Below are 14,405 nucleotides of genomic sequence, written 5' to 3'. Positions count from 1 at the left end.
TGATAATGCTGTATCTACCACAGCATGATTCCAATATGCCAAAATTGAATGTATAAATACCTAAGTTTGGAGATGAAAATGTTATTATTTATTTTGAATATAATATCAAATTTATCATTTATCAGTAACCTTCTAGAATACAGTCTCCCCTTTATACATTCCAACATCTTTACTAGTCTAAACTACTTTTATATTCTGATATCTCATTTGTTTATCGTTCAAAGCTTGTGTTTTAACTTAATTGAAAGCAAAATAAGTTAAACAGGAGAAGGAGGTAAAGACAGCAGTCATAGAATCTGTGAGCAAAGGTAAGTTTCCTCCTGTTAAGAGTCACCGTGACCTGCCCTTACCTTCCTCCCCAATGCTTTCCAGTTCTGTACCATTGAGAGTGAGTGAATCAAGCATAAGGAATCAGGAGACACAAAGTTAAAATAGAATGATGAGGGAGTTGTAAGCTATATTTGCCCGTGTTGTAAAAGAGAACTGTGGGACGGGATTAAAGATATTTCTGGACAAAGACTGGATCTCTAGCCAGTGTGAGGAAAGAAAGGATTGCAGAACAGCCCCATATTAAGAAACCTCATTTGAGAACATCTAAATTTAGTAGACATATGTAGGGGCTTATTATTCATCCTGCAAAATGCTTTTTTTGGAAAGAATTTTCAGCAAGATATTTAAATAATAGGATCCTTTTTCATGCATTCATATGTAGTTAAAGCGCACAAAAAAAGAATAATCAATTTTTCAAAGCTGTAGCTATTACATAAATCAGTATGCCCTAATAACCATATAGAGATAGTGAGCTCTCAACTGTTTGACTTTAAATGAATTCAATACAATAACTAGCATAGGAAATTCAACATGATTTTTCTGTGATATCTCTTATGAATCAAGTACCAAAACCTTTCCTCAAAAAAAAAAAAAAAAAAAATCAGGATTACCCTTACTTTTTTGATGCCTTGAGAATGTGCATAGTATGTGTTGGTACTATCTGGATACATTGTGTACAAACTCTTCTAGTCAGTATATCTGCAGGAATCAATGTCATAAGACCAAGTGAAATAGGAGTGCATGGGTCTTTCACAGAGACAAGACATTTAGCATTAAGTGTGGAGAAGTGCCAGAGCATGAAATACGCAGTTTCCTAGAATACCTCAAGTCTGCGTTGAAAAATAGACATGATGGCAAATAAGCCACGGCTTTTTAAAGTAACTAATAATGACTAAGGAATGATATGTATTTAATAGCTTTCAAATCTAAATAAAATGCATCAAAAGCTTGACTGCATACCTCCCCTGTATCTAGTATTGTACATAGCTCTTTTGTGTAGTTGTGGAGAGAAGAACACAAATAATAAGTTGCTGGCTCTCTACCTATGAGAAATGAATTGTCTTTTGGGAAGAAAGAGACCTACTATTATGCCACATGACAAGAAAGACTCTAAGTGGCCACATAGTAAGGACAAGAAAAGATCATTGTCAATAGTTCAATCAGGGAGGACTTCTGAAAATGGGATAGTCTTGAAGAAATCTATCAAGATGGGCAATATTTAAGTCAGGGAGAACCAGACTAGAAGGAAGTAGACTAAGAAAAATGGCTAAGGTGGGGTAAGGGGCAGTGTGTGCTGGGGAAGGCTGACCTCAGTAGATTAAATAGCATCCTTCCTTTGTGGTCTGCATGGGTGCCAGCCATCAACACTGGACTTTGAAGTAGTGTAATTTAGCGTGGGCAATATTCCTTTAAAAAAGAAAAACTGAAAACAGAACTACACAAATTATGAAAAAGCAACACACGACTCTTTTCTTTGGTATTTGCTTCATACACAAAGACCACACATCTTCGACCTCTATGTAATATGTCTCTGCTCAACATAGAAAATCATATTGCCAAGACAGAGAAGCTGCACAGATTTTATAAGTGCCAGAGGGGTTTCAGAATTGTTTAATCATTAATATACATGACTGATATCAAGAGTTCTCTCTTTTTTAGACGATAATGAATACAATGTGTGTGGGTTAAAATATTTGTTTTATGACTTGGCTGTTACCAGAACATATTTGGAATTTGCTAATACTCCCACCTCGAATATTTGGTAATGATTGCCTGGACTGTGAAGAAATGTCAAACTATAAGTAGTAAAAACAAAGGAATCTGGTACTACAGATTTAAAATTTGAGCTAATTTGAGCACATGCATTCCAGACTTGGCAGTGTAGTCAGAGATTAAATGTGGATACCCAATACACACCCAAAGCACAAATTATATTTCATTCTACTAAAAACTCAAACTTCACCTTCTGTAAACATGACCATATGAGGGCCTCCGCATATTGTTACCTGCATGTGGATCAATGATTATGTATAATGTAATTAACGGTGCAATGTATCCATTTCTAAGGGCATTGAGTTTTTCGGGTCCTTTTTTTTTTTTTTTTAAGCTTCAAATGTATCTTTAGTAGGTACCAGGGAAAGGCAATCCCTTTTTTCCCTCTCTTCAGACTCCAGGGCCTGCCTCTTCCATGATACTTGATGTTCTGGTCTGACTTTCCATGCACAGGTTGCTACAACACTAACAATCACATAAAGTCTGCTCTTGGTAGAGACAACCCAGGCAGTGGTGTGGTACAGTGCCAAGGGAGGAAGGTGATAGCTGTGGAAACTTCATCTACAAACACTGGGTGTGCTGGTAAATATTTAACAACTGACTCTCCAGAAGAAAAGAAAAGGGTCTGATTTGTAATATTTGCCAATTTCCATGGTGAAAATACTCCCACATGTCCAATTTCACACCCTGATCAAACTACCAACATGGTTTAAGAGATGAATGTGGAGTTGGAAAAAGATGTACACTTTGGGTCTCAGGAGCCAAGATGTGCCGGCTCCCGCAGACCGCTGCCTGCACCGCTGGCTCAGTCCACACTGTGACAGTAGCCGGGCCTCGGCCCCCGAAAATGTGTGAGATCGTTTTTTAAAAGCATAAGATAGCAATATACAGCACTATACAAGTATTGGTTGTAATAATGCCCCAAATGCTGTGAATTTACATAAGAACAAAATTTGCAAAGTATTAGAAGAGATACAAAAGAAAACAGGAGAACTTTAAGATGCATGCAAATAAAGATATCAGATAGGCAAGGAAATACATTTAATATGATGCTGAAATGCAGGTTTGTTTTTTAAATCACTTTTCCTTCTTCTGTCTTAAAAAAAAGAGAGAGAGAAAAGAAAACCGCAAAACAGGAATGTACAACATGTAGACATGGAGGTTCAGAAAATGCACTGAATAGATTCCCTGTATGTAGGTGTTCTGAGTCTAAGAGAGTTTTTGAGTTTGCTGCAGGCACCACGTGGTTGTGCTGTTACTCCAGAGAGCACCTAATGCAGAGAACCTTTGGGAAACCCACCCTCTATGGTTGAAAGTGACAGGTACACATCTCTCTTCCAAGAAAGTTTAACACCTGCACACTAACTGAAATGTGGTAGGCGAAACACATACATATATATATATACATTCTCGCTCTTGGACAAAGACTGGAAGTGTTTTGAAACTTCCCAGGAAACTGATAAGATATTCTGTAATGTTTGTATTCATATCACCAAAAGAGAGGTTGTGGTCAAATATTAATTATATGAGGGTAGTATTTAAAAAAAAAAATACAAAGAATAATCAAAGGAATTGTCTTAGTGATCTGGCTAGCAGATCAATATTTTTGCAATCAGAGGTAATTTTTATCAAAGAGCCCAATAAAAAATAAATTGATTACTTATAATTAAAGAGTGGATGTTGGGCAGCCTAGTTTAAAAAAAAAAAAAGACGAAATACTTGTGTGGGAGGAAAAAACTCTGAATTTATCTGTAAGGCTTTTTTTTGTTTATAAATTGAATTTATAGAATAAATTTCTAAAACACAAGATTTTAGGAACTTCAAAAGTATCTGAAACTGTAATTAATCCCATTGCTTTTATAAAACATTATCATGAAGTTGATTTTGAATTTTGTTGTCTGACATATTATATTTTCACTTTGTATGAAAGTCAGAAAATATGGGAACATATCTCTGAGACTGTTTCTGATTAGTTTGTTCATTTATTCTAGTCTTTAGATTCCACATATAAGTGAGATCATATGGTATTTGTCTTTCTCTGTCTGACTTATTTCACTTAACATAATGTTCTCTAGGTCCATCCATATCATTATAAGTGGTAAGATTTCATTCTTCTTTATGGCCAAGTAATACTCCAGGGGGTGTGGGGGGGGGTGGGAATGAGGGAGAAGGTGAAGGGATTAGAAAGCACAATCAGTAACCAAAAGATTGCTTCAGGCATACAAAAGACAGTTTGGAATATAATCAATAATGTTGTAAAGATTTTGTAGGGTGTCAGATGGGCACATGTCTTATTAGAGAGACCACTTCATGGACGGTGTAGATGCCTGATCACTGCACTATACACCTGAAGCTGAAGCTGAATAATAATGAATGCCAACTATAATTTTATATATATATATATATATATATATATATATATATATATATGTATATATATATTATTCATTATTATACATATATATACACACACACACATAGTCATGGGAAGTGGAGAACAGCATAAGGAATAGAGATAGTGGAAATGTAACGGCTGTATGCAATGTCAGAGGGGTAGTAGATTGAGGGAGGGAGGTTATCAGTTTGTAAGGGGTATGAAGGTCTAACTATTACATTGTTTTGTACACCTGAAACTAATTTTAAAAAAAGAAAGAAAATATGGGAACATAAAGTTCACTCTGATTTCTACAAAGAAAGAGATTGGCAATGGTAAAAAGCAATTTCTAGTCAGAGGGTTCTTAAAGAGTTTCTTCTAGTGAGTGTTATCTTAAAATGCGTGAAGTGTCTTGAATCTTAAGTTGGGAAAGAGGGAACAAGAAAATCTTGGATGAAAAATAATCCAAATAAAACTGAAACTTCTAAATGATAATTAATTAGAAACATAAGTTAACTAGGCTGGAAGTGCATGTTTATGAGTTTAGATGACCTTTAAAGATGACTCAAAGTCAAATAATAGCTTATTTTTTGTGGATGATGACTACTTAGATGTACTATTTTTTTGGTTCTTTTTGCCCAGGGACTCAATACTTTATGTTGGTAATTATAAATAACCTTGACTTATCCATCTGTTCAAGCTGAAGCCCTATCTTAGCACCTCTCACTGAGTTTTTAGAGAATTTTTACATGTTTTATCTCATTTGATCTCTGCAACAATACTTTTGCTATGAATTAAATATTGTAATGGAAAACAAATCAATCATGAATGTACTACCTATCTTGGCACCTGGGGAGGCCTGCTGGGAACAGGACTTCTAAAATGACAAATATATCTGGAAGGCTGTGGTCCAAAGCCGTTTTTGCTGGCTATAAGCGGGGTCTCCGGAACCAGAGAGAGCACACAGCTCTTCTTAAAATTGAAGGTGTTTATGCTCGAGATGAAACTGAATTCTATCTAGGCAAGAGACGTGCGTGTGTGTACGTCAAAGAATAACACAGTGACTCCTGGTGGCAAACCAAACAAAACCTGGGGAGTAATCTGGGGAAAGGTAACTCGTGCTCATGGGAACAGTGGTATGGTTCGTGCCAAATTCCGAAGCAATCTTGCTGCTAAAGCCATAGGACACAGAATCTGTGTAATGCTGTACCCCCCAAGGATTTAAACTTACTGAAAAGTAAATAAAGTGGATTTGTTCTCTTGTATTTTTGTTAAATGGCTTAAAAATCACTTTGTCCTAAAAAAAAAAAGAGAATGTACTACCTAACCAGTAATAATAATAATAATATCAGTAAAAGGTTTAGTGCATTTGATACCAACATTAGCACAAAATTAATTAGATTATTTTAACCGTTAGATATTTTTATTTTACTATTATAAACTCTTTCCAGAGATACACCATTTAATTGAGGACTACAAATCTCCCAGTTTTCTTTAATATAATGCATTCACAAACTCTCTTAATTTTAAGTAATATAATAAATAAAGCCTCAACACTTGCCCTCTGTTTTCTAAATACTAAACTAATAATGCATTGGAAATCTACTGTCATTGTTACCTTGGGACCACATCAAAAATTCTGAAGCTCTCAATCATTTTATAAACTCATTTTCCAAGTCTGCACCCTGTGGTTTCTCTCCTCTTGAGAAATGGAAATATTTTGGGTTTTTTAGGAACTTAACAATACATTCATTCTTATAAAAACTATTGCTATAGATTTTTAAGAATCAATACAATAGTTATATTTTACCAAATTTCAAGTTTAGTCTTCTTGATTTTCCTGTTTTAGTTAATGGCATCCGAATTTTCCAAATCATTGAACTTTTAAATTGAAATTTAAAAAAAAAATTCTTGTTTCTCATCTTCCGCATCTGATTACCACTTTCTCTGAATTCCGTCTACAGAATAGTTTGCCCATTTTTTTCCATTTCTTCTGCCAACACCATTTTACCACATTTGGAATGTTATAGAATTTAACTGAATTTTCTTACCCAACTCTCTCCCCACTCTAATCCATCCAATAAATAGCTTCTGCTGTTGTTTCCTAAAGAAACAACACTGTTTATAAACTTTTAACAGTTCCCCACTATCCATGAAATGAAATGCAAAGTCCTTATAGAGTCTTCCTATTTTAGCAACATGGAGTAATAATAAAAGCAAGTCTGGCTTGAGACATGGCTTTAAATCTGGACTCCTCTACTCACCAGCTCTGTGCTTTTAGGCAAGGAAACTAACTTTTTCAATTCTAAGTTTTCTTCTCAGTAACGTGGGGGCAATCCTATTGATATTTTTTGATTGAAGTAGATTAGATTACATGTGTAATGCACTTAACACAGTGCCAAACACATTGTGGGAACAGTTACCTATCCTTTTCCAGTCATATGACTCATCAACAAAGTTAACTGCCACTGATTCTCACAACTCTAAACCTTTTGTTCACTCAGCCTGCAAAGTGACCTCCCACCCTATGTTCATCTGTCAACATCCTGTTCATCTTTCAAAGCTAAGCTCAAGTGCCTGATCCTCCCTGTTTTTGCCCTTTTGAGATATTCCCAAAATACTGGGAGTGTCAAAAAAATGTATACAAGTGGACACTTTGGTCAACGTTGCTCAAGCAGTAGTTCACTGTAATCAGAAGTGTCTGGATGCTGATGGTAACCACGTTGAGCACCTCTTGTAGTTGCAGAGGTCAAACGTGACTTGTATTCATTTTTTGTTATTCGTATATATTGAGTATTACAATTTTAGTACAGTTTTCCTTTCTTAAAATGTGTATACGTTTTTTTGGCACCCTCTGTATATCTCTCACTTTTAAGAAAGAACACTCATTCTGCCTTACTTTATAGTAGTTGTGTAGTTATGTTATCTTTCCTTTTAGAGCTTTAACTTCATGAAGAGAAGGAGGCCAAAAAACATAATCCTTGAGTATCTTCCTTGTTTCTTAGATAGATAGAAAGATGATAGATAGATAGATAGATGATAGATAGATAGATAGATAGATAGATAGATAGATAGATAGACGCTTGCGCATGGTAGAAATGCTACATTTATTGAATGAATGGAAATATAATTTTTGAGAAATTTTACTTCAAATATGTTACCTACATAACATTTTACATTAATCTTTCTTAACCCTGTCAAGTAATTTTAATTGACAGAAATGATCTGTCACATGTCAAGACTGTCCAGCTGCTTTCTCTTTCATGATTTCTTTCAATTTCTAAATATAACTCTCCAGTTCTTACTTCTTTCACAAAGGGTGCTATTAGGATCATCAATCACATTATGGGAATCCGTGTAATAATTCGGGTCTCAGGGTGAAATAGAGTGAAAAATGAAACTGAGAAAACTAACTCTAAAATATAGTGTATCTGGAATATGAATTGGAAAAAATCTCAGTAAAATGTGCTTAACAAAAATAGAATTCTCTGATACAGAGTCTAGACTTACTTTAAAATTTCAGAATGTCTCAAGAGTAGTTAAGGCAGAAACACATTAAAGCATGTAGCTACTTAGTGAGCCAGTTCTTATTTATGTTAATGAAAGCTTTTCCAGAGTTCCCTGATATTCCCCATTCTGGAGCAGTTTCCAACACATTTTGAGCTTTATAGTTAAAAATTGGAAGGAGCATATTTCTGGGTACCAAAATTAAAAAAAGAAAGCTGTGGTTCAATAATACCCAACAATGAAAAAATGGCATTCTTGAGACAAACTGAAATTCTTCTTCTATTTAGTATACCCAAAGAGGAGCAGTTTTCCTAAGAGCATATTTTCTTATTTCTCCTACTTTGAGCAAGAAAATAACATGCATATCTACTTAAAACACCAAAAGCATTTATCATATTTGTTTTAAATGCTGCCATTTAAAACTATGTATGTTTAGAAGTATGAGATGTTGGATAAGAAGTTAAATTGTTAAACATATTTCTTAAAGAACTTGTCTATAAATTCTTTTTTAACTGATGATGAATCGAGCCACAAATTTGTTTAAAAAAAAATCATCTTATGTTTCTCAGAGTTCTGCACTTAAGTATTTATATAGTGTAGCACTTACTACTTTCACATGTCCTTACTACGATTGTGTTACTGAGGACACATGAATTGTTTTGAAAAATACTGGCTTTGATGCACTTTTACTACATAGGGTATTCATTAAACAATAGATATTTTAAAATGAAATCAATGTAGCAATACAGATTGACCTTGTTTTTCATGCTAGATGAATAGATGACAACTATAATCTCTATACATTAGCGGTATCGTGTCCACCTTGTTAACCCTGTATATTCAGCACCTAGCACGTGATGACACACAAATGAACAGGAATGTCACCTAGACTCAAGGTGCCTGATCCTTAGGCTGCAAATGAATCATCTGAGAAGCCTAATAACAACACAGACTTTGATTCAATGGGTAAGGATTGAGACTTAGGGAATATGCTTTTAACAAGTGAAACTGGTGACCCTAATATAGGTGGTCCCCAACTACACTTTAAACTATGCTGTTCTGTAGGAACAGGGCCTTTGTTTTCTATTCTTGTTCACTAAAATTCCTGGACTTGGCTGATGGAGGATGGTGAGACTGAAGGCCTATACAGAGTGCTTTAGGAAAATACTTGTTGTGAAGGGTATCTAGATCCTGAAGATTTCATCAGTACTTACAGTACAGATAAGTTCAGTGGAACCAATACTTTCTCATTAACAGGGAATTTCACAGAACTGAATTTACTTGAGGATATGCTGATAGGTAAATATTTTCTATCTATACAGCAGGGACTCAATATATATTAGCTATCATCATTATTACCAGGATTTTTACGTAATGTTAGTATTTCTTCCCCTACTCTGTCTGCACATGCTGTTCCTTGGATTAAAGTGGAAATGGGGAAAAGAGAAGACCTAACAAGTGTTCTTCCCTCTGTGAACCTGTGGGTGATCTAGGGTATGTCTCAGGGATTCCAAGGCAATTTATTTAGTCCTTATTTCTGATGAAAACATGTTCTAACTCTACTTGAACATGGCGTCTACTCTGTTTTTCATTTTTGTAAAAGTGTAGCCTACCTATATTTTGTTTTGTCTCCTTACTCAACAGAAAAAGACAGAGAGAAAGATCAGCCAATGGAAATACACAGAGGTGTGTGAAGCCTAGTGTATTTAAGGCAAAGCAAGCAGTAATGTGTAGCTAGAGCAAAAGGAACAGGGGAATAGCAAGTGATGTTGAAGGCAGGTGTTTGGATTTGACCCCATATGCATTGGAAAACTCACATGAAATTGTGAACATTGTAAGTAGGAATACAATAATCAGATTTTGGTTTTAGAAAGACACATAGTAACAATCTGAAGGATTGAGCTGAAGCTGAGAAAACAGAGAAGTGTAGATGATTTAAAAGATTAGTGCAATGATCTGGGAGTGGTGTCATATGATGAGAGCCTTAGCTAAAGCAGTTTCAATGGGAATGGCTTGGTAGTGGAAGAAGAGAGGAAAGGGAAAGAGGATTTGCCTTTACTGATAATCACCTGGTATATATCCATTAGACAGTTTAATCTTTGTACAACCCATTTTACAAGTGAAGAAATTGAGGTTCAGGAACATTAAATTTCTAGCTCTAATTTATACGTGAACTAGAGGTAAAGCAGAATTTCAAACCCAGGCCTGTAAGACACAACTTTTCTATTATACCACACTACCTCTCCAGCCATAACAATTTCCTAGGAGATTTGAGGATCCAATTTGAGAGATATTTAAACAATAGAACAGTAATACTCAATGACCAAAAATGAGAGCTAAAGGCTATGGAGAAATACAGGGCTTGCTGCTTGGTCACCTGAGTGGATGACGACATAACTCATATGTAGGGAATACAAGATGAGCAGGTTTGAGGAGGCAAATTATGAGTTCATTTGGGAACATACTGAACTTGAAATGCCTGGAGGTTATCAGGAGAATTATCTAATAGTCATTATATGAACCATATATATGGCTGTTAGATAACAGCCATACATGAACCAAGAGCTCAAGAAAAGAAAGAGGAGTGAAATTTCAGAATAATCAATGTATACCTATAATCAAAGTCACACTAGGTATAGATACAATTACTCAGGACTATATGAGTAGAAAAATGTAGTTATCATAATAAAGAATATAAAGTGGAACCAAACACACTATAACTTTTCATTGACCTCGAAGTAATATTTTGGGATGATTATCCAAGATTCTTTATAAAAACCACATTTCCACAGTTTTAAGAGAAAGAAGAGAAGTCATTATTATATTAGCATCACGGTTTTTAACTAGAGCAACATTGTATAAATTTGGGCCCTCTGAAAGGAAAACCATTTTAAAGTGATAAAAATCCTGACTTTGCAATATTTAAAATATTTGAAGAAATTTAATTTTGTCATCTTTTTGTCCATACCATAGTAACTAAGGCATCTAACAACCAACATTTATTGGGTGCCTATATGTACAGTATCCTGTGCTATGCTTCACATATATTCATTATTTTAATAATTCTGTAAGTTAGACATTATTGTCTCTGTTGCTCTAATGAAGTAACTAAGATTCAGAGATTAAGTAATTTGTCCAAGGCTAATAATGTTTGTGTTCAATCTTGGAAGTCTCTATTGTATTTCCTAAAATATCGTATTCAAGAGAGTGTTTTTTAAGGCAGTCACTTAAATAAAAAAATAACAACTTGGAACTTTGTAACACTTCTACCTAGACTTTGCCCTCAAGTGCCAGAAAAGAACATTTCAGTTTCTCTACTAGCTTATTTTTACTTATTAATTTGTTTACCAAACATCCTTTTTCACAAATAGTATAGAAATAAATGTCAACCAGGGTGCATTATAATTTTTACATATCTGAATTAGTAAGGTAACTAATGTTCAAAATTCTGATTAGTATTAGTAAAGCGAGTTTTGAATCCATATCAAGTAGTGAAGTAGAATTCCATTTTGACAGAAAGTTTTCCCAAATACGCTTTTTGTCTAATTATTAAACCTAAGTCTCTCAAATTCTGAAAGAATCCTGGATCCTGGACTCTTGAACCACAAGCTGAGGTTGGAAAGACAACATATAAAATAAGCCATTGCCAAAGAGATTACAAAACGTGTCTTAGTTTGTTCTCCTAGGCAAAGGACTTACTTAACTTCTATTGTTTTATATATATGACATAAAAAAATTAGCAAGTAATTTTAAATAGATAGGTTTATGGCATAGATTTTGATGATGGTTTCACAGATTTTTACCTATTTATCAAGTTGTATACACTAAATATGTACATCTTTTTGTATATCAGTCATAAAAAATCACCTTAAGGTGATTTTTTTTAAAATTAGGATTATCAATATTCAAGAAAGCCTTCAAAGTTAGAAGATATCTTTCATGATTGGAGATATACTTAAAAATTAACATTAGGTTAGGCTTATAATTGTGTTTCATTTCATGTTTACTCAAAATATCAATGTAAATTAATCTATTCAATAGTCAATACAGATAAAGGTGAATTGTGGAAGAATAATAACAGGATTTAGAAAACAATTACAATATGAAGACTGAAATTTAGGTGAAGTTGAAGTAAAATTAAGATTTCAGAATTTAATCTCTTTTTTTTTAATTTATTGGGGTGACAATTGTTAGTAAAATTACATAGATTTCAGGTGTATAATTCTGTATTACATCATCTATAAATCCCATTGTGTTTACCACCCATAATCTCATTTTTAATATTATAATCTGACATATACAGTTATAGTTGTAGTTAATAGTTATGTAATGATTTTGGTCTTTGAAATTTTTATTAAATTTACCTATTTCCAGCAATAATAGATTTCTCTCTAATTTGAATGCTGCATTTAAAAATTTACTATTTACTTGTGTTAACATTTAGCAGAAAAAAATTACAACTGTAATACTAATTATGTGCCTAATAAAACCTTTTAAATTTTTCTAATTTCTCCTCTCACAAAATGTTAGGTACTATGATACATAACGGTATTAAGAAATTATTATTTTCAATGTTAGAATTGTTATGATATTTATCAAATTTTTTGTAGAAATTAGCAAAGTCTAAATTTATTACAATTCAATGACAGTGTTATTCATTTCATGTAAAAGTAGCTACATTCTTAGTACTTTGGAAACAAATACATGTAAATTCTACAAAAAAATTGTTTTCTCATATACTTTTTCTAGGTCATAGGATTCACATCTGACTCTTAAAATTTTGGTGGCATTAAATTGTCTCTTAAAAGGCAGTTTTGTAAAAGTTCAGTGTTTTCCCCCTACATGTAGATGGCACTGACGAAGTCAATACATTTTCTTGGTCTATTCAAAGGAGTTGATAGGCTGTAGATATGTTAACGAGTATATCTCTAGATTAATTGTACTTTCCAAACTGGCTCAACCCACATGTGACAAATAACTAGGCAGCTTCAGAGCATCTAAGGTATCAAATTGCCTATAACATTTTACAGAAAAATAAGATGAGATTTATTTTTAAATGCACCATAACAAGTTCAATTTTTTCTCTTTCTTATTTTTTAAGATATTTTTTATTTTCTATTACAGTTGACATTATTATATTAGTTTCCAGTGTACGACACAGTAATTAGACATTTATATAACTCATGAAGTGATCACCCCAATAAATCCAGTAACCCTCTGACACCATACAGAGTTATTAAAATACTACCATGTTTCCCTGAAAATAAGACCTAGCCAGACCATCAGCTCTAATGCATCTTTTGGAGCAAAAATTAATATAAGACCTGGTATTATATTATATTATACCCGGTCTTATATTATATTAGATAAGACCCGGTCTTATATTAAAATAAGACCGGGTCTTATATTAATTTTTGCTCCAAAAGACACATTAGAGCTGATGGTCCGGCTAGGTCTTATTTTCAGGGTAAAACAGTACTGACTATATTCCTCATGCTGTACTCTACATCCCCACGATGATTTTGTAACTACCAATTTATACTTCTTAATCCCCTCCCCTCTTCATTCATCTCCACAATCCCCATCCGGCAACCATCAAAATGTTCTCTGTATCTATGGCTTGTTTCTGTTTTGTTCATTTGTTTGTTTTGTTCTGTTTTTTAGATTCCACATATAAGTGATATCATACAGCATTTGTCTTCCTCTGACTTAGACCACTCAGCACAATACCCTCTAGGTTCATCCATGTTGTCACAGATGGCAAGCTTTTATTCTTTTTTATGGCCAAATATTATTCCATTGTATATATGTATCACCTCTTCTTTATCCATTCATCCATTAATGGACATCCAGGTTGCCTTCATATCTTGGCTATTGTAAATAACGCTGCAATGAACATTTACATGCACAAGTCACTTCAAAGTAGTGTTTTGAGGTTTTTTTGGATAAATACCCAGAAGTAGAATTACTGGGTCCTTCTTCATCTCTTGCTATATAGCCTTTATTTTAAAGTCTATTTTGTCTGGTGTGAGTTTTTCTACCCCAGGTTTTTTGTTGTTGCTTCCATTTTCATGAAATAGCTTTTCTATCCATTTACTTTCAATCTGTGTGGGTCTTTCATTCTGAAGAGAGTCTCTTACAGGCAGCATATGTAAGGGTTTTGTTTTCTTATCCATTCAGCCACCCAGTGTCTTTTGATTGGAGATTTAATTCATTTACATTTAAAGTAGTTGTTAATAGATATGTAGCTATTGTCATTTTATTATTCATATTTTTTATCTTTTTTTTCTTTCTTCTTCTTAAAGAAGTCCCTTCAATATTTCTTGAATATTGGTTTGATGGTGATGAACTTCATTAGCTTTTTCTTGTCTGGGATGCTTTTTATCTCTCCTTCAATTCTAAGTGATAATCTTGCTGGGTA

At 33.8% G+C, this 14,405-nt stretch overlaps 3 protein-coding genes and 1 pseudogene across 3 annotated transcripts in view; 2 read left to right on the top strand and 2 right to left on the bottom strand.

The window, feature by feature from the left end:
• The window catches only part of FAM227B (family with sequence similarity 227 member B), a 178,791-nt gene that overhangs the window by 77,111 nt on the left and 87,275 nt on the right, over positions 1 to 14,405 (top strand). The gene's annotated exons all lie outside the window — the stretch shown is intronic.
• The window catches only part of FGF7 (fibroblast growth factor 7), a 65,017-nt gene that overhangs the window by 25,735 nt on the left and 24,877 nt on the right, over positions 1 to 14,405 (bottom strand). The window lies entirely within an intron of this gene.
• The window catches only part of DTWD1 (DTW motif tRNA-uridine aminocarboxypropyltransferase 1), a 137,584-nt gene that overhangs the window by 99,602 nt on the left and 23,577 nt on the right, over positions 1 to 14,405 (bottom strand). The window lies entirely within an intron of this gene.
• Positions 5,324 to 5,718, top strand: LOC148758666 (large ribosomal subunit protein eL33 pseudogene; annotated as a pseudogene).

Source organism: Rhinolophus sinicus, chromosome 3 (assembly GCF_057876585.1).
Source record: "Rhinolophus sinicus isolate RSI-liver-muscle chromosome 3, RSI-T2T, whole genome shotgun sequence".
Taxonomy (NCBI): domain Eukaryota; kingdom Metazoa; phylum Chordata; class Mammalia; order Chiroptera; family Rhinolophidae; genus Rhinolophus; species Rhinolophus sinicus.
The sequence above is the reverse complement of the archived record's forward strand: the minus strand, read 5'-3'. Positions and strand labels throughout refer to the sequence as shown.